This window comes from Dama dama, chromosome 19 (assembly GCF_033118175.1).
Source record: "Dama dama isolate Ldn47 chromosome 19, ASM3311817v1, whole genome shotgun sequence".
NCBI classification, from domain to species: Eukaryota; Metazoa; Chordata; class Mammalia; order Artiodactyla; family Cervidae; genus Dama; species Dama dama.
The window spans coordinates 90,717,914-90,742,063 of NC_083699.1; the positions used below are offsets into that span (position 1 = coordinate 90,717,914).

Consider the following 24,150-nt stretch of genomic DNA (forward strand, 5'->3'; position numbering starts at 1 on the left):
TATTGTGCTCCTCTTTGCATGAAATGTTCCCTTAGTATCTCTAATTTTCTTGAAGAGATCTCTAGTCTTTCCCATTCATAACAAACTAACTTCTCCCAAATTAACCAACAGATACAATAAATCACAATAAAGTTAACAATATCTTATTTTCTAATTAGATTGAATGATTTAAAAATTAATTTGGAATATAAGACCTAAAACTGTAAAACTCTTAAAACACAGGGCAAAAGTTGTAAAATATTTCATGTGGCAATGATTTCTTGTAAATGACACCAGAGGTATAGACAACAAAAGAAAAAACAAATCATAAACATTAAAAAACTTTGTGCATCAAAAGACTCTATGCACAGAGTAAAAGAGCAACCCACAGAAGTCGGGGGTGGGGGTGGATCCTCAAATCAAAAATTTGATAGGAATTAATACCCAAAATACATAGAGAACTAAAACTCAATGACAATAAAACATACAACACAATTTGAAAACAAGCAAAGGATCTGACTGGATATTACTCCAAAGAAGATATATGAATGGCCTATAAGCACATTTAAGAGTTGTACCATAAAGAAGGCTGAGTGCTAAAGAACTGATGCTTTTGAAGTGTGGTGTTGGAGAAGACTCTTGAGAGTCCCCTGGATAGCAAGGAGATCAAAACAGTCAATCCTAGAGGAAATCAACCTGAATATTCATTGGGAGGACCGATGCTGAAGCTGAAGCTCCAGTACTTTGGCCATCTGATGCGAAGAGCCAACTCACTGAAAAAGACCTTGGTACTGGAAAAGACTGAAGACATGAGGAGAAGGGGACGACAGAGGATGAGATGGTTGGATGGCATCACCAACTCAATGGGCATGAGTTTGAGCAAGCTCCAAGAGATGGTGAAGAACAGAGAAGCCTGGCGTGCGGCAGTCCACGGGGTCTCAGTTGAACATGACTGAGTGACAACATCAATAATCATAGGGTACTAAAAATCAAAACCACAGTGAGCTACCAGCTCACACCCAAGTGGCTACTATCAAAAAAAAACAAAACAGAAAACACTGAGTGTGGTGAGGATGCTGAGAAAGTGGAATCCTTGCACTCCGCTGGCAAAATGTAAAGCAGTATATCTGCTATGGAAAATAGTATGGCAGTTCCCCCAAAACCAAAAATTAAAATTTATTATTATACAATCCAGCCATTCCACTTCTGGAATCATACCCTAAAGAACTGAAAGCAGTCTCAAAGAGGTATCTGTACATTCATGTTCACAGTAGCATCATTCACAACAGCTGAAACATGGAAGAAATCATGACCATCGAAAGAATAGGTCAACAAAATGTGGTACACATGTACATACAATGGAATATTATTCAGTCTTAAAAAGGAAGGGAATCATTAAGGGAATTCATTCATGCGACACCATGAATGAATCCCAAGGACATTATGCTAAGCAAAATAAGCCAATCAAGAAAAGACAAATACTCAATGATTCTACTTTTATGAAGTACTTAGAGTAGGCAAAATGAGAATCAGAAAATGGTGATTGCTGGGTGCTAGGGCACAGGAGACGGGAATGGGGGATTAGTATTTATTGAGTATAGAGTTTCAGTTTTACAAGATGAAAAGAGTTACGATATGGATGCTGGCGGCTGCACAAAAATATGAACTACATACTAAAAAAGAGTTTTAAGTGGTAAATTTAATGTGTACTGACCGTGGTGGCTTAGAGGGTAAAGCGTCTGCCTGCAATGCAGGACACTCGGGTTTGATCCCTGGGTCGGGAAGATCCCCTGGAGAAGGCAATGGCACCCCACTCCAGTACTCTTGCCTGGAAAATCCCATGGACGGAGGAGCCTCGTAGGCTACAGTCCATACAAAGAGTCGGACACGACTGAGCGACGACACACGTTTAACTCTAATAAATGGAGACGAAAATGGCAACCCACTCCAGTATTCTTGCCTGGAGAATCCCATGGACAGAGGAGCCTATCGGACTACAGTCCATGGGGTCACAAAGAGTCGGACACAACTAAGTGACTAACACACACCATAATAAAAAAATAATTCTTCAATGGACAGAAAATAAAGTATGGGATAAGCAAAAATAAAAAACTTAATATGGAAAAATAAGCAAAACAACAACACAAATTCTGGAAATAAAGAGTAAGGATTAGCCCCATCTAATTATTAAACCAATTATAAAATTGCAATAATTAAAATGTACACTGTAAATGAAAAAGCATATAGGTCGATGGATCAGAAAAACAAGTGCAAGTATAGACCTAAATCTACAAAGAAACTTAGTATACATTAATGTTGATACTTCAAATTAGTAAAGTATAAATGGTTTAGGTAGATTATTCAATAAATAGCAATGGGATATGTGACAATTGAGTAATCAACTGAAAAAAATGAATTGGAGCCATAATCTGTACCTCATTCAAAATAAATTTCAGATGCATCAAAAAATCCAATGCAATGTTTTGGTATTAGAAAAAAAATGCAAGCTAGATTTTTTTAATGTCTATGTAGAAAAATTCTTTTAAAATATGAACTCAAACCAGGAGTCATCAAGGGAAGAAAACTGATATAACTACTTTTTTTTTTTTTAACATTTAAAGAAAACACAATAAAGAAGCACCTAAGAAAATAAACTGGAAAAAAGTATCTGCAATTCACATTGCAGAAAAAGAACTACTTTCTAGCCTATGAAAACTCTTATAAATAAATAGAACAACAAGAGCCTAAAGAAAATGGGCAAAGGATACATGACAGAAAACAGATTTTAAACATTGAAAAAAATATTCTATATATAAAATAGATAACTGATAAGAACCTATCATATAGCACAAGGAATTCCACTCAATACTCTGTAATGAGGCATATGGGAACAGAATCTAAAAAAAGAGTAGATCTATGTATATATATAAATGATTCAGTTTGCTGTGTAACTAAATCATTTATATATATACATAGATCTACTCTTTTTTTAGATACATACATATATATACACACTTAACCTCTCTTATAAGAGAAACACAAAATAATGTTGTAATATACAAGATGAAAAATATTGATACCAGTATCTGTACAGAGAAAGAAGACTACCTCCGAGGAAAGGAACTGTCTGGATATACAACAAAGAGTGGGAAAAACACCTTTTTCTTTTCTTTGATCAAATAATAAGATGAGCTACTTACATCTTTTATACATTCTATATTTTTATCATTAACACGAAGTATCTACATAACACCAACTTGACTTTTGATTCTGTATTTTCTTTCACAGAGAAATAATACTTCTATTTTCAAATAAGTAGAAATAATCATCCGAGGTACACAGCATCAGGATATGGTTTTTGTAGTATTGTAGACAGAATCCTTACTTAAGGAACTTGAAAAACTATAATTATTGCAAGCAAATTCTACCTAATGAAAAGTCTTTTTCTACAATAAGGCAGAGAACTAAACAAGACCAAATTCACCAAATCTGACACATGATACAATGTGTCACGATACAACAGGTGGGACTCCAAGATAAAATTATAGGAACATGGATTTTCAGACACCAGAAGATGGCGGTATTACCTCATTAATGCCTTACTGGTACCTACATCTAAGCACGCAACTTCTGTTATCAAGAGATCCATTTTTCCTTTTCTCTCTGTCTCTCTTCCACTGTCCTTCTGCACTCCCGCATATATCATATATCGACCTATCCTACGCTTCACCCAAGATATGAAACTGAAATAAACAATAGAGGAAAAGGAAGACCGAAGAAATTTCTGAATTTATAAGAACACTATTTTTAAGTGAATATAATATATTTAAAATGTATAAGGTTCTTTTTGTTTTAAAATCAAAGTATAAATGATTGGAAAATTCTGAAAGAGATGGGCATACCAGACCACCTGACCTGCCTCTTGAGAAACCTGTATGCAGGTCAGGAAGCAACAGTTTGAACTGGACATGGAACAACACACTGGTTCCAAATAGGAAAAGGAGTACGTCAAGGCTGTATATTGTCACCCTGATTATTTAACTTATATGCAGAGTACATCATGAGAAACGCTGGGCTGGTGGAAGCACAAGCTGGAATCAAGATTTCTGGGAGAAATATCAATAACCTCAGATATGCAGATGACGCCACCCTTATGGCAGAAAGTGAAGAAGAACTAAAGAGCCTCTTGATGAAAGTGAAAGAGGAGAGTGAAAAAGTTGGATTAAAGCTCAACATTCAGAAAACTAAGATTACGGCATCCGGTCCCATCACTTCATGGCAAATAGATGGGGAAAGAGTGTCAGACTTTATTTTTCTGGGCTCCACAATCACTGCATATGGTGACTGCAGCCATGAAACTAAAGGACGCTTACTCCTTGGAAGAAAAGTTATGACCAACCTAGACAGCATATTACAAAGCAGAGACACTACTTTGCCAGCAAAGGTCCATCTGGTCAAGGCTATGGTTTTTCCAGTGGTCATGTATGGATGTGAGAATTGGACTATAAAGAAAGCTGAGCACTGAAGAATTGATGCTTTTGAACTGTGGTGTTGGAGAAGACTTTTGAGAGTCCCTTGGACTGCAGGAGATCTAACCAGTCCATCCTAAAAGAGATCAGTCCTGGGTGTTCACTGGAAGGACTGATGTTGAAGCTGAAACTTCAATACTTTGACCACCTAATACAAAGAGGTGACTCATTGGAAAAGACCCTGATGCTGGGAAAGATTGAGGGCAGACGGAGGGGACGACAGAGGGTGAGATGGTTGGATGGCATCACCAACTCGATGGACACGGGTTTGGGTGGACTCCAGGAGTTGGTGATGGACAGGGAAGCCTGGCATGCTACAGTTCACGGGGTCCCAAAGAGTCGGACACAACTGAGTGACTGAACTGAACTGAACTGATATGCTTAGATGTACAATATGATGATTCACAATTTTTAAAGACTATACTCCATTTGTAGCTATTATAAAATACTGGCTTTATTCCTATGTTGTACAATATATTCTTGTAGCTTATTTATTTTACACCTAGTAGTTGGCACCTCTTAATCTTCTAATCCTATTTTACCCCTCTCTTCCCTCTCCCTAGAGGTAACGACTAGTTCGTTCTCTATGTCTGAGTCTGTTTCTTTTTATTATATTCACTAGTTTAACAATATTATTCATCACTAGTTAGATTCCACATGTAAATAATAACATACAGTAATTATTTTTCTCTACTTATTTCACTAAGTATAACATGCCCCTAGCTATCCATGTTGCTGCAAATGGAAATCTTTCATTCTTTTTTCTGGTTGAGGAGTATCTCACAGAAGAGAGAATAGTCTTAAACGGTCTAGATTACGTATACCACGTCTTCTTTACCCACTCATCTGGTGATGGACACTTAGATTGCTTCCATATCTCAGCTATTGTAACAATACTCCTATTAAAACTGGGGTGCGTGCATCTTTTCTAATTAGTGGTTTCCATTTTCTTTGGATGTACACACAGGAATCGAATTGCTGGTAACTCTATTTTAGTTTTCTGGAGAACCTCTATACTGTTTTCTCTAGTGGCTGCACCAATTCACATTTCCACTAACTTTTCTCCACATCTTCACCAACATTTGCTATTTGTGGTCTTTTTGATGATACCATTTATGACAAGTGTGAGATGATACCTCATTGTGGTTTTAATTTGCACTTCTCTGACAATTAGCAATGCTGAACATCTTTTGTGCCTACTAACCATCTCTATGTCTTCTTTGGAAAAAAATGTCTATTAGGATCATCTGCCTATTTTTTTTTAAATATTTATGTGTATGAGCTGTTTATATATTTTTGGTATTACCTATCACATCATTTGCAAATATTTTCTCCCATTTACTAGGCTTTTTCTTTTGTTGATGGTTTCATTTGCTCTGCAAAAGCTTTTTAAGTTTAATTAGGTCCTTTTATTTTTACTTCTGTTTCCTTTGCCTTAGGAGACAGATTCAAAAAAAATGTTGCTACAATTTATGTCAAAGAGTGTTCTGCCTGTTTTCTTCTAGGAGTTTTATGGTTTCCAGGTTTACATTTAGGTCTTTAATCCATTTTTAAGTTTGTGTATATGCCGTGAAAAAATGTTCTAAAGTCATTCTTTTACTGTACATGTAGTTACCCATAAGATTCATTTGCTAAATATGAAAACAAAAGTTTACATCCATTCTCTTCTGAATCTACACTAAAATGAAGCTAAAGTACTAAAAGAAGATAAACCCATCAAAACACAAATTCATTTGTATCATGAAAGGAGACATTACCTGATGAGGGACATACATAAAGCTCACTGAAGCTAGTCAGCAGAAAGGTGAAGCTGGCTTGGTAAAATAGAATAAGCCAAACGTATGCATGTGAGCATGGATGAGGGTATGAAACCATTAAGCTGAAAACACAACAGAAAAGCCTGAAAAAAAGATATCTGAAGGCAGAGGTCTGGCTCATGGCTGAAAACAGAAACACTGGTTGAAAGGTTGAATAAAAACAGTTTTCAGGGGACTTCCCTGGTGGTCCAGTGCCTAAGACTCCATGCTCCTAATGCAGGGTGCCAGGGGTTCAATCCCTGGTCAGGGAAACAGATCTCACATGCCACAACTAAAGATCCCATGTGTTGCAACTAAGATCCAGCACAGCCAAATAAATACATTTTTTAAAAAAGACAACAGTTATCACTCAGAAGCCTGACCAGGTATGTAGCCAAGAAACTGCCTCTCCTCACCCCAGCAAGAGACAAGTGATTTACCTTAAGACAGTAAACCAGACAGGATGTAGAAATCAGGTACACACAGGGGTGGTATGTCACAGCATACCACAAAGAGAATAAAGATTTGTTAGACCCCAACCCAAATCAGCTTCCAGAACACAAGCCAATCAATCAAGAGAATAGGAGATTTCTCCACAGGGAACCTGACCCAAAAGAAAAGACCTTCAATCACTCAGTCACCCTTTGTTAAGACTTGCAGTTAATAACTCCCTTCAAACCGAGTTTTTACTGCTTCACTCTTTAATCTGAACAGATGGCCAAAGTTTACTGAACAACTGAGGAAAGTCTAACATGAAATCAAGGGACCAAATTAACAAAACAGAAGAAATGAAAGAAAGATGAGAGAAAGGAAAGGAAGGGGAGAAGGAGGAAAAGTAATGAAACGGTAGGAAATTTCCCACAAACTAGGACAAAAAGCTTTTCAACTTGGAGAAGAAAAAAATCAGAGCACCAATCTAGAATGTCCAACTAAAAGGGAATTTCAGAAAAGAAAAGAGGAAAGAAATTATACTCCCCAAATGACATACTTGTTTCTGCCAATGTAGTGAGCTATAAATTGCACCTTCACAAACATCTAGAAATGCTGACTAAATTAAAACAAATGTTCCCTCAAATGCTGAGCTCACAAAAAAAAGCAAAGTTTTCAGCTGCCATGGAGGATTTTTATCAACACAAATAATCAAAACTTTTGACTTTCAATGGTGTTAAAATTAAGGTGACAAGAGACAAGTCCTTGGGAATCACATGAAGTGAAGAGTTGGAATACCAAAGGCACATGCAGCAAAAGAAAAAAGACACATAGAACTTCACGAAAAAACTTTAAATTTTGTGCATCAAAAGAGACAATCCACAAAGTAAAAAGGCACTCTCACAGAAGAGGAGCAAATATCTGCAAATCGCACATACAACAAGGGATCAACATCCAAAATATACAAAATACTGCACAAAATTTAACATAATTCAACAATCAAAAGAAATCCAAGCAACACTATTCCAAAGTGGGCAAAGACTTGAATAGATTTTCCTCTGAGATGTACAAATGGCCAACAAGCACACGAAAACATACTCAACGTCACAAATCAATAGAAAAAGGCAAAATAAAAGCATAGTGAGGTTCTACCTCACATCCATTAGAATGGCTTCTCTCAAAGCGAGAAGTGTTGACAAGAATGTACAAAAATTGAGACTCTTGCGCACTGCCCGTGGGAATATAAAATGGTACAACTACTGAGGCATTTAAACAGTATGGAAGCTCCTGAAAAAAGCCAAAGTAGAATTACCATGTGATCCAGTAAATTCCACTTCTGGGTATATACTCAAAAAACTGAAAGCAGGGTCCAGCTTTTTATTTCTGTACAAGAGGTATTTGTATAGTCACGTTCACAGCAGCCTTATTTACAACAGCTAAAATTTGGAAGTAACCCAAGTATCTATCAACAGATGAATGGGATAAGGAAAATACGATGCGTGCATACATACAGTGGGATACTAAACAATTTGGAGAAGAAGAAAATTATGACACTATAAAATGGATGAATCTTGAGGACACTATACTAAGTAAAATAAGCCAATCACACAAATACTGTATGATCCTACTTCTATGATTTATACAACTACTTACAGTAATCAAATCAGAGAGACAGAAAGCAGATGTGGTTGTCAGGGGCTAGGGAAGGGGAGGTATTATTTAATGGGTACAGAGTTTCAGATTTTAAGATGAAGACTGCTGTAGAAAGAAGCGAAGACACTTAATAACAGTGAACTGTATACTTTAAAATGGTTAAGATAGCAAACTTGATGTGTATTTTGCCACAATTTTTTTAAATGGGGGGGAAATGCACGCACAGACAAAAGTGGATTATTTACAAACAAATGACAATCAGACTGCAGTAAACAGTCACTAGCAGTAAAAGTAAAAACATCATGAAGTAATGTCCTCAAGGTGTTAAGGGAAAATGATAGAGAATAGAACAGGGTCCTAAACTATTTTTCAAAAATAGGGGTGAAATAAAAAACATTTTCAGTGAGTTTATTTTCAATAGACATTCAATAAAGAGACATCCAAAAGATATATGTCAGGAAAATGGAAATGAAACTGAGAATGCAAAGGAAATTCAAGACAAATAAAAAAATAAGAAAGGTATGAAAAATAAAAATATATATATATATAAGAATATCTCCAGAGAAAGTAACGGAATTAAAAAAAGACAATGTGACTCTATAAATAGACAAATGATCTTTATAATAATAGCATTACAGAGAATTAAAAGGATATAATGATTAAAGGTTCTTTTCAGCAGGAAGACACAAAACTTCTAAATTTGGATGTATTTTATAACACAGCTCACAAATATATAAGGCAAAAAAAGGGGGCAAATTTACAAGGGGAAACTGAGAAATCTACAATTACAAAAGAGATTTTTTAACATATACCTCTCAGTAATGATGAGCTAAATAGATAAAACAAGAAAGTCAGGGATCGGGATGGGGAATACGTGTAAATCTATTGCTGATTCATGTCAATGTATGACAAAACCCACTGAAAAAATAAAAAATAGAAAAAAAAAAAGATTAAAAAAAAAAAGAAAGTCAGTGAGAGGATACACAAAACTTCATCAACACAATTAGGAAGTGTGCTCTAAGAGATATATATATTGCAAACTGCCCCCAAAATGGAAGAATACCCATTGTCTTCCAAAGAATTCTCTTCAAAACCTCATTTGATGAGGTCAGTATAACCTTTACACCAAAGCCAGACAAAAGGACCCATGTGTTAAACTATAGTAGAGTTTAACTTATGCATAGCAACAAAATTAATACAGAAAAACCACAAAGGTCAATAAATACTAGGAGAATTATAATGGTAACATAGTCCAATAGCAGGAAAAATTAAATACTTAACAATAAACTGTAAGAAACGTATTAACGTATAAAACTTGTATGAGGGAACTGAAAACATGTCTACACAGAAGCCCACACATGAATGATCACAGCAACATTATAATAGCCAAAACCTGAAAAAAAAAAGCAAACACAAAATGTCCACCAACTGATGAATGGATAAATAAAATGGCTTTTATCTATACAATAGAATGTATATTGTTTGGCAATAAAGTGGAAATGAAGTATTGATACAAGTTACAGCATGTATAAACCTAGAAAATACTACCCTAAGTGAAAGAAGGCAGTTCACGAAAAGCTACATTTTATATGACTTCATCTATGTGAGATACTCACAGTGGGCAAATCCAAGAAACATAAAGTGAATTAGCAGTTGCCAAGGGCTAGAATGAACTGTACTGAACTGAACTGAACTGAAGGGCTAGAAGGGAGAAGGGAATGAGGAGCGATTACTAATGGGTCGTTTCTCTTTGGGAGGATGGAAATATTCTGGAATTAGGTGACGGTGATAGTTGCTCGTATCTGTGAATATACCAAAAACCACTGAATCATATACTTTAAAAGGTGAATTTTATGGTGTATGAATCATAGTGCAATAAAGCTTTTTAAAAAAAATTTAGGAAATTTTTCAATACTCCTAAAGAAGACCAGAACAGCAGAAAGACATATCCTATTCTTGAATAAGACAACTGAACATTATAGATATAAATTCTCCCTAATTTACAAATTCAACGTAATCCCAATAAAAATACTAACTAGCCATTTTACAGAGTTAGACAAGTTGACAGGCAAGAATAACTAGGAAAGGACTGGAAAAGAAAAACTATGAAGGGAAAACAACCTTACCAGACATTAAAATACACTATAAAGCTTCTATAATTAAAACATTGTGGAACAAATGTACAAACAGGCCAGAGGACCAGTGGACAAAGTCCAGAATTAGATCTAAATACATATGAAATATTAGTGTATGACAAAGGTGGCATGTCCAATCATTGGGTAAAGATGAACTTTTTTCAGATTTTTTAAAAACTGTGGTTAAAATACACATAACCTAAAATTTACTATCCTAACCACTTTTCAATTTAGAGTTCAGTAGCATCAAGTACATTCACATTGCTGTGCCAATCTCTAGACCGCTTTTCATCTTGAAAAACTGAAACTACGTAATCATTATCTCCACTTTAACATAAACAATAACTAAACATGCACCCTTCCCCCATCCCTTGACAAATACCATTCTACTTTGTCTCTATGATTTTGATTACTCTAAGTGCCTCACATAAGTGGAATCAAACAGTATTTGTCTTTTTGTGACTGGCTTATTTCACTTAGTACAATGTCCTCAGTCCATCCATGTTGTAGCACGTGTCAGAATTTTCTTCCCTTTCAAGGCTAAACAATATTCCACTGTATGTATATGCCACATTTTTCTAATCCTCTCATTCATCAATGGACACGTGGGTAGCCTCCATCTTCTATGAACATGGGTGTGAACACGAGGGTACAAATATCGCTCTGAGACTCGGCTTTAAATTCTTTTGAGTATATACCCAGAAGTGGAATTATTGGATCACATAGTAATTCTACTCTGAACTTCTGTGGAACTTCCATACTGTTTTCCACACTGCGTGTACCATTTTACATCACCAACGGTGCAAGAGTTTCAATTTCTCCACCAACCAAGGTTCCAATCTTCACCAATATTTGTTACTTCCTGTTTTTTATTTTTTTGATAGGTGTTCATCCTAATGGGCGTAAGGTGTCTCTTGCTGTGGTTTTGATTTGCATTTCCCTAATGATGAGTGGATGTTCAATATTTTTTCATGTGCTTTTTGGCCATCTGCATATTTTATTTGGAGAAATGCCTTTTAAGTCCTTTGCACATTTCTGAATCAGGTTGTTTGGGTTCTGGTAGAAGTATTTGACATGTTCTAGATATTAATCCCTTTTGAGATACATGATTTGCAAATGTTTTCTCCCATTCCACAGGCTGCCTTCCACTCTATTAATGGTGTCTTTTGATGCACAGTTTTTAATTCTGATGTAGTACAGTTTATCTATTTTTACTTTTGTTACCTGTGCTTTTGTTACAATGTCCAAGAAATCAATCCCAAGTCATAAAGATTCCTACCTATGTTTTCTTCTAGGAGTTTAATAGTTTTAGGTCTCAAGTTTAGGTATTTGATTCATTTTTAGTCAATTTTCATATATGAAATAAAGGCCCAATTTTATTCTTTTTCATGTGATACCCAGTTTCCCCAACATCATTTGCTGAAAAGACTGCTCTTTCCCCACTGAATGGTCTTGGCATCCATGTCAGAATCTGCCTGTATATGCAAAGGTTTATTCTGGGCTATTATATTTCACTGATTTATATGTCTGCCTTTATGCTAGTATCATATTGCTTGATTACTGTAGTTTTGTAATAAGTATTGAAATTGGGAAGTGTGAGTCCTCTAGCTTTGTTCCCTTTTAGGATTACTTTGGCTATTTGAGGTCCTTTAAGATTTTATATGAATTTTAGGATAAGGACTTCCTTGGTAGTCCAGTGGCTAAGACTCTGTGAAGGACAGAAAAACACATCATTTTTTGTGGTATTTTCAGTAAAAATGCATAACCATTTAGTAAAAAAGGCAAATCCAATCAGCAACACTGGACAAGATAAAATAAAGGCCAGTCTGAAAAATATCTGATCAGTACTCTTCAAAAAGTATCAAGATCATGTAACAAAGAAAAACTGAAGGCTCGTTAGAGAATACTAAGAAGAAACAACTAATTGCAATGTGGGATACTGAAAAGGATCCTGGAACAGAAAAACGTTATTACTGAAAAAAATGATGAAATTAAAATTAAGATCTGTAGTTTAGTTAATAATATTGTTGCTTGTTGCTATTTAGTCACTAAGTCGCATCCAACTGTTTCTGACCCCATGGGTTGTAGCCCACCAGGCTCCCGTGTCCATGACTTATGTTAATTTCTTGCTCCTGAATATTATACTATGGTTATGAAAATGTTAAGATTAGGAAACTGCATTTTTCCTGTAAGCCTAGAATTAGTTCAAAGTAAAAAGACCTTTAAGAAAAAGTACTGCAATTATTACACCATTAAGTGTGATAACCATCAAAAGAACTAAAAGCAGCTATGGCCAAAGGTAGTCTTACCAATTCATGCTGTGAGAAGTCAGTACAGTACAGTTCCCTTGGGGAGGAGGTGTTCACGAATGGAACGGGCCAGCAGGGTGCTGGCAATGGTCTGGTTCTGGATCTATGGTGCTAGTTACACAGAGGTGTTATTTAATCAGTGAAAATTTGTCCTATTTTAGAAACCTATCACCTTTCAGTAAAAACTTTAAAGAAAAAAAGTGGCTTCACCCCTGGAGAATGGGACTAAAAAGAAGACTTTTCTTGCAGAAAATTCTTGAATTGATAACTTCCAAATATATATGAATACAAGAAGTCAGAAAGGCAAATCTGCGGCCCTAGGCCCAAAAGAATCCAGAAAACACAACTGGTCTTTTTTATTTCTGCATCCTCAGCAACTGATCTCTCACACTCCTTTTGAGAAAAAATGGGATTTGTACAAGATAACAAGAACTACGACTAAGAGCAGAGATAACAGGGAGTATCTCCAAGGGAACTACCAGAGCAGTAAGATTCACACACAGCAAGCACTAGAAAATGTAAACTGTGAGAGAGTTTCTGACTTTTGCCAAACACACAGTGGTTACTTTAGGCGTAGTTTCAATGTGAAAAATTCAAAGATGCTATTAGTCACAATATGAAAAAATGCTTCATATTGTTACAGAAAGCCTAAAAAAATAACTAGATGGTAAACTGAGAATTACTCTAACCTGGAGGTACTTTAGATGATAAAAACAGTCAGAAAAAGTTTTACACAAATTACTAAGTCAAATGAATGTAATTGTTTCCCCGTTTCCACTCAAGGCCAATCTGAGTCAAAGTGTTTCTTTCCAGGGTGAGATACTGGAATGAATTCTACACACAGAGGTAGTAAACAAGTCAGAGGCTTCTGACACTAAGACAGATACCTAATTAGATAGACAGAGAGACAGTCAGTCTGAGCTCTGTGGTGCAGTTGGTCAGAATGCTTCAAGAGGAAAACAAATCCTTCTGTACAATATTTTTAACTTTGGTGAAAAGATACGTACTATCCCTTTAAAAACACATCTCCTTGCCGTCTGTGCAATTCACCAGACACATCCACACTCCCCGTTGATAACAGCATCATTACCCACCGCTTCTCTGACTATGAAACACACGTGCTCTCGTTCCAAGATTAACAATAAACACTGCCCCTATTATCTGTTATTATAGGAGTATTCTTCTTACTTTTCAGAACACTTTTAGCTTTTTTCTCTTCTTTCATTGCAACTTTAAGATTTTACATCATTTCCTAACACCCAAATTTTTTCTTTTGGCCCACACATATTTAATTTTCTACATGTCAAAAGGACATGTAGCAGACAGCATAAGCATTAAGATAAATTAAAAATTTGTGTTACAAAGGAGCTAGCTTAATGTCTTATCTAAGCACGTACTTGTTTCTACGCACAATAAATCAGTCACTATAAAAGATTCACACAGCTCATAATCAATATTTAACCAATTAACTGAAATACAGCTGAATTAAAGAAATCACATACATATGATACAGAAATGGTCTATTTTTAAATTAACTAGTGACACTTAAGAAAGGATGATCAATCAAAACTGGTGATTAATTTTCAAATCACCCACTTATATTTGGATAATTCACAATACTTTTAGGAAAAATAGCACACTGGAAAGGGCCAATTAAAAAGAAGCTATAAAGATATCTGGATGAATGCTGAAGTAAGTATTTTACTTTTTTATTTTTCACTATTTTACAGTCAGAGCTTTTCTTTCTTAATTCATTCTGGCGGGTGATCAGAGGGACTGTTTAAAAAATGGATGTGTAGCTGACTTATAAAGTTGTGCTAAGCTCTGCTGTGCAGTAAAGTGTGGAAGCAAAGACCTAAGTATTTCAGCAAGGCAACAGAGAGGAGTGGTTACACTACAGTCAGACAGATTCATGCTCTGGCCCCAGCTCTGCCATCTCTATCTTTCTGGTTCCAGTAAAGCAAATTATGGCCTCACCTATAAAATGAAAAGCACCGAAGAATTGATGCTTTTGAACTGTGGTGTTGGAGAAGACTCTTGAGAGTCCCTTGGACTGCAAGGAGATCCAACCAGTCCATCCTAAAGGAGATCAGTCCTGAGTGTTCATTGGAAGGACTGATGCTGAAACTGAAACTCCAATACTTTGGCCACCTGATGCAAACAGCTGACTCATCTGAAAAGACCCTGATGCTGGGAAAGATTGAAGGTGGGAGGAGAAAGGGACATCAGAGGATGACATGGCTGGATGGCATCACCGACTCAAAGGACATGGGTTTGGGTGAACTCCAGGAGTTGGTGATGGACAGGGAGGCCTGGCGTGCTGTGGTTCATGGGGTCGCAAACAGTCGGACACGACTGAGTGACTGAACTGATAAAATGAAAAACAAACTTCTCTCTCACACTTCTGGGCAGGATTACATGAGGGCCTGATCACACTGTAGGTGTTTGGTAAAGTAAGCCATTAAAATTCATAATGAATACAAAGCTTTCAGATTATGGATCACTGTTTTCTTACTTAATCCTAAAAATATCTTGTGGTCTTTTACATTTTATAAGTTATGAAAGAACAGCCTTGTAAACAGGGTTTCACTTTTTTCAATGAGCTGCTTATATCAACAGAATCTCTTATTTTCTTTACTATGATCTCTCTCATTTCTCTTGAAATTTCTTTCTGTCATACGGAAGGGCTTCAAAGGTAGTTAGTGACCCCCTTATAAAAGTGAAAAGCGATCAGTTGTGTCCAACTCTTTTCGACCCCATGGACTATACAGTCGATGGAATTCTCCAGGCCAGAATACTGGAGTGGGTTACCTTGCCCTTCTCCAGGGGATCTTCCCAACCCAGGAATCGAACCAGGTCTCCAGCATTGCAGGCAGATTCTTTTACCAACTGAACCACAAGGGAAGCCCAACCCCTTTCTAAAGTCTCTTCCTTATCATTAGCCTTACATGCTTTCGCTTAGGATTTCCGTTTCTTGAAATTTATTCTTATTTTATGTCACTTACATCAAGATCGAAAATTCAGTTGCCTTAAACTTTTTCCCCAGAGTGTAACTTCAATTAGCCTATGGAAATGTATAGCTTAGAACAGATCTTAAGAGTTGCAGTATCTGATAGTCCAGATTATTACAAGAATACTATTGGATTTGATATAAAAACAATAAAAGAAAATAATCTGACTTGGGAAGAGATAATTAAGTTTTTTCAGAAAGAACTCATTTATAAAAAATACTGGAACTTCTTTGGTGTTCCAGTGGCTAAAACCCCTCGCTCCCAATGCAGGGAGTTTAAGTTCAATCCCCGGTCAGGGAACTAGATCCCATATGCTGCAACTATAGCTCCCGTGTGCCAAAACTAAGGTCTGACGCAGCCACAAATATAAATATTTTCAAAATACTTAGCTGCTTTTACACTGTAATTAACTAGTTTACCAACTAAATTATCAAGTCTTTGCTCAAATTTTAAGGTCAATGGAAGAGGGTAGTACTACTGATAGACCTAAAATCATTCTGAAATGAATTAGAAAAGGAGCTAGCATCTGCTAACACCTAAATAAAAATACCTAAAAAAAACCTCGTAACAGAAATGTACACTATAGCATTTTCCAGGTTTAAAATAACTAATTGATAGTACTACTGAACTAATTTCAGCACTGAACTCGTCTTTGACAATGTTTTTGCATTACCTCTTTTCACATAAATCCTGCTCATTCCCAGTTGCTTTGCTTAGTCCCAGTTTTGAAAAGTTGCAAGAAGCCAAACACAGAAACTACGCACTTCTATCTGAAAACAAAACAACTGCATCTACTAGTTTTTCCTGAGCTTCACTGAATTTTTCATGCTTTATTTTTAACTTTTTGGCCACACCCCATAGCATGAAGGATCTTAGTTCCCTGACCAGGGATCGAACCCATACACACTGCAGTCAATGAGCAGAGTCTTAAGCACCGACCACCAGTGAATTCCCTCCAATCTTTTAAAAAGGACAAAAACCGCTAAGTAATGATTAGCATTTTGGTACCTGGATTAAAATCAGATAATTCTGTTTGTCTTTGGCTTTTTCATTTGAAAAATAAGCTTATCTTAATTGTCTGAAACATTATTGGTCTGAAGTTCTTATTATGATTACAAAGATTTCAAGAGAACAAGGCTCAAGATTCTTTTTCCATATAATAATCAAGGAATTCATATAATTGTCTTTTTTAGATAAGAATTAAAATGGCCCTCATCCACCTCTTTTCCAACCAAAATGATTCTCTAATGAAAATCTACTTCAAAAACTACCTATTTAAAAAGCTTTTCAAAATGCTTTCAATATCAAAATAGTCAAGTCCTCTTGGAAAACCTTTCTAAAATAACTTTTCTGACTATTGTTAATCTCCCACAAATTATTTTCCTTAAAAGATCTATGGTTAGTAATTACTTTTTACAGCAACTGTGATACAATATAGTCTTGAACAGTATAATTTTAATGGCAAAACTGTAGGCAGAGTTTAACATCAGTACATATTCTATTGCTTTTCATGTGTAATTATGGCATTTTCACACAGATTTCCAGGGCATGTTTCTTAGAATGCCTACACAGGTGATATATTTTGTTACCTTTGAACACTGATCTGCTCAACTTAAAAATACATAATCACTATGCTCACAAAATGTTCTTATCTGTGAAGACTTTATAGCTTAAAAGGTATTAATTACTGTGGAATCATTATCTAACAGTTTTACCAAACTTTCATTAGCCTAGAAATCATTTTATTGACTGCTATTCATTAGTTACCTTTTTTTTCTTCCAGGTTTATTGAGACATAATTGTCAAAAAAATACTGTATACATTTCAGGTGGACAGCATAATGATTTACCTACATACATCATGAAAACATCAAGTGAATATCCATCATCTCATATAGACAAAAAATGAAAGAAACAGAAAAAAAAATTTGTGATGAGAGCTCTTAGGATTTACTCGCTTAACAACTTTCATATGCAACATACAATGTGTATGTGGGTGTGTGTTCAGTCATGTCTGATTCTTTGCAACCCCATGGAGTATAGCCCGCCAGGCTCCTCTGTCCATGGGGATTCTCCAGGCAAGAATACTGGAGTGGGTTGCCGTGCCCTCCTCCAGGCGATCTTCCCAACCCAGGGATCCACGTCTCCTGCATTACAGATTCTGTACCACTGGGCCACCTGGGAAGCCCCATGACATACACTAGTGTTAGTCACATTTATCATGTTGTATATTACATCCTAGTTCCTTTTTTAGTCTTTCCTAGGGGATCTGCACTGTGCTGCATGTGGGATCCTGGTTTTTTTAAACTTTTTGGTGCACCTCCAATCACGTGGGATCTTAGATCCCTGGATGGAATGGAACCTGGGCCTCCTGCAGTGGAAGGGCGGGCAGAGTCTTAACTGCTGGCCGGCCAGGAAGTCCACATCCCTGGTTCTAATAGCATCCATCTTCTCCTTGCTCGCTTTTCCGTCTCTCCCATCCCCCTCACTCCTTGAATACCATGTCATAAATCATTCTTTTTTTTTTTAAATCGTTCTCTTTTATAGGCAGTTTTATATCACCACCACTATTTCAAAGATGCTGTGAAGAAAAACTTAGTAGGTTGATTTTTCTAACTGTTCCCTCTCGAGTAGTCTGTAAAAGAGAAGTTAATGCTTCCAGTTTTGATTAAGTATTTTATTTAGGCAGTTTTGAAATATATACTGTTCTTCCACATGTACAGATTGGTGATTTTATAATTTATTTAACTTAAATAGAACTGAATTGGTCACTTAAACAAAATCATTTTCGGTTGTTTTTTGGACACGGAGGACGCAGGATCTTAGTTCCTAACAAGGTCATTCTTTAACAACATAGTAGTACTTGACTCTTTTCAAAGTAAAATGGAATCTGTTACATAAACTTATTATGCTTTTGAGTATTAAAAAAAAACAAAAGAAAAGGATTTATTTAAATACTTTCTTCTATTCTATTTTTTCCTGCACTTAGAATTCTTCAACGACTGAGGCTATGTCATGCTCCTTTGTCAATTCAGAGCTTCATGCGGTGGCTGTAACTTCATAAGTGCTTCTGTGACTGTCAGCTGAGTCACACACATGCTGACCAGCTGGTGGGGAACCACCATGTCTCCATCATCTCTAAGAATAAGAAAGGTTTTTTTAAAAAAAAAAAAAGTGGGGAACTTAAATTTAAAAGGATAATAAACAGAAAACAGAATAAGGGAGCTGCAAAATATTCAATAATAAAAATCTAATTATATCAGTATAGATTTTTCCAGTAGGGAAGAAAAGACTTTGAAAGAAAGACTGGGGTTGGTGGGGAGGGATAAATGAGTTTGGGATTAACAGATACATGCTCCTATATATAAAATAAACAACAAGGACCTACTACATAACACAGGGAACTATATTCAATATCTTGTAAAACCTATAAAGGAAAACATCTACACACACACACACACACACAGATACAACTGAATCACCTTGCTCTACACCTGACACGAAACACTATAAATCAACTATACCTCAATTTAAAAAAAAACATTTTTTTAAAAAAAGCAACGTGGACTCTGACTGCAATGATTAAAGACTAGAGTCAGGGAAAGAGGAAGGTCAAAAGGAAGCTACTATTGCAGAGAAAAGAAGGACTGGAGGCCAGAGCATGGTCACAACAGTGATAAAGGAGAGAAATAAACATGGATTACCTTTTTGCTTTAGGTATCTCTTATCAGGAAAAATTCTTGGACTTCCTTGGTGGCCCAGTGGATAAGAATCTGCCTGCCAATGCAGCAGACATAGTTCAATCCCTGGTCCAGGAAGATTCCACAGGCTGAGAGCAACTAAGCCCGGGAACCACAACAACTGAGCCTGTGTGCTGCAACTCCTGAAGCCTGTACACCCTAGAGCATGCTCCACAACGAGAAGCCGCCTCAAGGAGAAACCCAAGCAATGCACCTAGACAGCAGCCCTGTTCACCTGCATGCAGCTCCCAACACAGCCAAAGAAGTTAAATTAATGTATTAAATTAAAAGGAAAATCCTCTTCAGATTGGATGGGTTTAAACAAGCATTGGCATCTTGCACAAAATGGGCACTTAATAAATTTAATCAATGAATTAATGGAAACCAAAGCTCAATATACATAAGATTAAACAAAGTTGGGCTTCCTTGGCAGCTCAGCTGGTAAAGAATCCGCCTGCAATGCAGGAGACCCCAGTTCGATTCCCAGGTCAGGAAGATCCCCTGGAGAAGGGATAGGCTACCCACTCTAGCATTCATGGGCTTCCCTGGTGGCTCAGATGGTCAAGAATCCACCTGCAATGTGGGAGACCTGGTTCGATCCCTGGGTTGGGAAGATCCCCCTGGAGGAGGGCAAGGCAACTCATTCCAGTATTCTTGCCTGGAGAATCCTATGGACAGAGGAGCCTGGTGGGCTACAGTCCATGGGGTTGCAAAGAGTTAGACACGACTGAGCGACTAAGCACACAGCACATCTGCTCTAAGTAAACCATCAACAAGGTACAACATATCACTCCAGTTACAAAGTCCATCCAGCTGCAAGGGAAAGAGGATCCTGTCAACTACTGATCACTGAAGTTAAATGTAACTCTAGACAAGATTACCACTGAGATTAAATGTAACTCTAGGCAAGATTTCAGAGTCATGTCTGATAGAAGTCTATGAACACAGAAAAAGCAGCAACCAATCTAGGTGACTGGAAACCATTATAGTTTCATTAAGAACAAGCAATGTCAGATTAGTATGCTTTTTTTTTTCCCTGACATTTATTGAAAAGATAGGATTTTTAAAGATGAAGGATATGAAATTATTTGAGTTTTAGGAAGGCAAGTGTTAAAGTTCCTTATAAATTCCTTGTGAAAACCTAGAAATATCTGAGATAGATAATGATAAATTAGCTTCATTTCTAATTGGCTGAACAACTTGAACCAAAGAACTAATTTTTTTCAAATCAACCCTCAGGTCTCTAGCAGGACAAGAATGCTCTTAGGCCCACCTCATCAACACTTTAAAAAAATTTGTATGAAGACTGTACCAGCATTATCAAACTTATAATTTATCAAATGTATGGAAAAACAATAAGCTTTTTTACTGAATGATCAAATTAAGATTTTTTTTTTTTTTTTAAAGAGTAAACATACTGGAACCAATCTGACAAGATAAAATTTAACTGGGATAGATGTGAAGTCCTACTGAAACATATTCTATTAAAGAACTTGGAGAGCAAGGACAAAATTCAAATTTCCGCTGACTACAAAATCAAGAATGGGTAACGCACACAGCACTGAGATGGCAGGGACCATTCTAAATGCTTAACACATATATACTCATTTATTCTTTAAAACAACCCTATGAGACAGGTACCATCATAAACTCCACTTTACAAATGAGAAAACTGAGGCCCTGGATGTTTACATAATTTACTCTCAAGGTTACCCAGCTGATATAGAGCCAGGACTTAAACCCAGGCAGGCTAGCTCCAGAATTCATTTCCTTAGACAGGACATTATCATTAATTAACAGTGCAATGTGGTTGCCAAAAGAAGCAAGACTACTCTTAAAGTATGTGCTTTAAAATCAGAGTGGTGACTTCTGGTTCTCTCCACAGGCAATATCTAATTACAGGTATTACACTGCTAAGAAGGGTATGGACGAACTGACACAAATCCACAAATAAGCCATCAGTATTGTGAAGAGGTGCAAATCAAAACAACAAATCCACTAGAGGAAGTTAAAGACTTGAGAATATTTTGTCCAGAGAAGAAAAGAATCAGGAAAACATAAGGAAGTGTCTTCGAATATTTGAAAACTCATAGAAGAGATAGAACTAGAACCACTGAAGAGGTAACTTTAGTTCAATAAAAGAAATAATTTCTTAGAAGTTAAAGTCCAAATATCTCTACCTCAGAACCTATGAACCTTCTCTCCAGAAAATATCCAAATACATATAATTTTGTATAAAGTTTTCAAGGGTCCACACATCTACCTTTAAATCTATTTATGTCCTACCCCTAGAATCATATACCTCAGATTAAAATGGGAAGGATTCAAGTATGAAGAGGTGAATATATTTAATCTAGAAAATTCATCACAACTTAAAATTCTAGGATTGAAAAAAACTCTGAACTCTATGCTTTCTAGTTTCTTCTAAGATACATTAAGATACACATTGCAATAAGAGCTTAAAATATGATGCTGAGTTCAGAAAAAAGTGAAATCAAGTTTGCCAAGTGACAATGTAAACTGACTACAAGATCTGACTATCAGTTATAATGGCTTATTATTTAATCTTTTAAAGAAACATATCTAAGTTTAAAGATAAAAAATAAGATGCTAAGTTACTACTCAATATTTAATATTTAATGCCCAAATTAGAAAGTGCCTCCTTCTACTTTCAAGCCTTAATCTTTTCATCTTTCAGTCCCAGTTAACTGTTAAGGTTGACAAACTAAGAAAACAGGCTAGAAGTTAAAATACCAGGTTCTAACCTATGCCATGAACTTAATTTTGGCTTAATCTGTTTCTTATCAAACTCTAAAAACTTTCATGTATCTAAATGGGCTTTAAAAATGGTAAAGTGCAGATGTAAATATAAACAACTCATGTATTATGCATAAAACATAAAAATGTCAACAACAACAAAACAAAAAACAGTTTTTCTATCATGCTAAAAAAAAAAAAAAAGCAAAGGTATATGCACATTACAATTCCTAATTCCAAAAAGCAATCTTTGAACCCTTCAGGTTGTGTTTCAGTGAATAATTTTAATCCACAAACACTTTCCATATTAAGGATAAATCTATCTGTACATCCAATTTCAAGCTGCAAAGAGAGAACATAGCTCAGACAGTTAAGAATTTTGGCTGCAAGGGAAAAACTTGAAAGTGCCAGTTGGACGTCACCATTTCCAAGAGTTGGTGGGAAAGGTACATGATCACAAAATGGTAACATTAAGTATGACACACTTGAAAATTCTGTTTTCTCTCCTAATTAACCAACCACACATAATGGAACTCAAAAACAAGAGTTTAATAAGTCATGGGCCTTTATTAAAATATAAGCACCACACTGCTGAAACTGCAACTGTACTGCCAGAACAGGGCTACAAACACCATGTCTGCCATGAGACTAGACTCTAGTTCCAGGCACAAGATGTTCTAATAAATAACAAATGCATCAAGCGCCAGCATACAAGTGTGATAGAATCTGGTGTCTAGACATTTGATTTTTCTCCCGGTGCTACTTGAGAATGGCCACTGCCATTAAAGATTTAGTACAGTAACAGGATAGTGATAAAACTTCAGCTAAACTGCAGGCCAACCAATGAAATGGAAAAGCAACACGCAATAACAGATCAACGAAATTAATTTCTATTTAATTTTGTACAGTAGGCTCATGATTACGCTGTATAAAGAACAGATGAATAACCTAAACTATATCTATTAGGTAAAAATGATTTCAAGCCATTAAGAGAAAAGTGGCCCAGAAAAAAATCAGGCTATAGAACTCGAGTGGAAAAAACACACTAAGATTTGGGAGACAAAGGGGAAGTAAGGGAATGAGTTACTGACTTACTAAAAAGAGAGCAAAGAAATGGGACAGGGAGTCTGAGCCCTCTGAGACAGAATGAGGAAGAAAAAGAATTCAAAGGCTCAAAGGGAGCTTTAGCAGTGAATACGGAAAGGGATGAAACTGTTAACTGTCTCAACAGAAAAACCAAAAACAATAGGGGGAACTTTTCTAAACCATCATGCAGGGTGGTCAATTCAATGCCTAACTCATGCAGGGCAGGGCACTTCGTAGGACGCGAACTTCGTTCCAAATAGGTCCACCGATTAGTCCATTTCCTCCTGACCACCCCCAATAGGGTGTTACTACTGCAGACGAAGGAACTGAGACCAAACAAGCTGGTACCAGAGACTGGGCGCTCATCTTAGCTGCACTCCCCTGCAAGATCCTACAAAACTCTTACACTTTTCTATGGAAAGGAACCTTAAATCTCTGGAATTTCTCAGAGTCAGGGCCCAAAAGTGATCCCCTACTTTAGAGAAAAGTTCCCTGCGGAGGTTGCAAGGCTCTTCCAAGCGCACGAGGCTTTGGAACTCTGAAATACACCTGGTAGAGACAGATGAAGGCATGTGGGTCACGAAAGGAGAAAAAGTCGGAAAAGTCAGACTTAGAAGCCATTCTTCTAAAGATACCGAAAAAAAGTAGAAAGCAGCCCTTCCTCTCTTCCAGCAGGCGTGCCTCAGGGACGGTGCCTCCCCGCAATTTGCTCTGCGTGTGCTGGGGG

The 24,150-nt window shown here is 36.5% G+C and overlaps 1 protein-coding gene across 5 annotated transcripts in view; it reads right to left on the bottom strand.

Annotated features, from left to right (window-relative positions):
- The window catches only part of TFDP2 (transcription factor Dp-2), a 191,486-nt gene that overhangs the window by 166,787 nt on the left and 549 nt on the right, over positions 1 to 24,150 (bottom strand). The gene's annotated exons all lie outside the window — the stretch shown is intronic.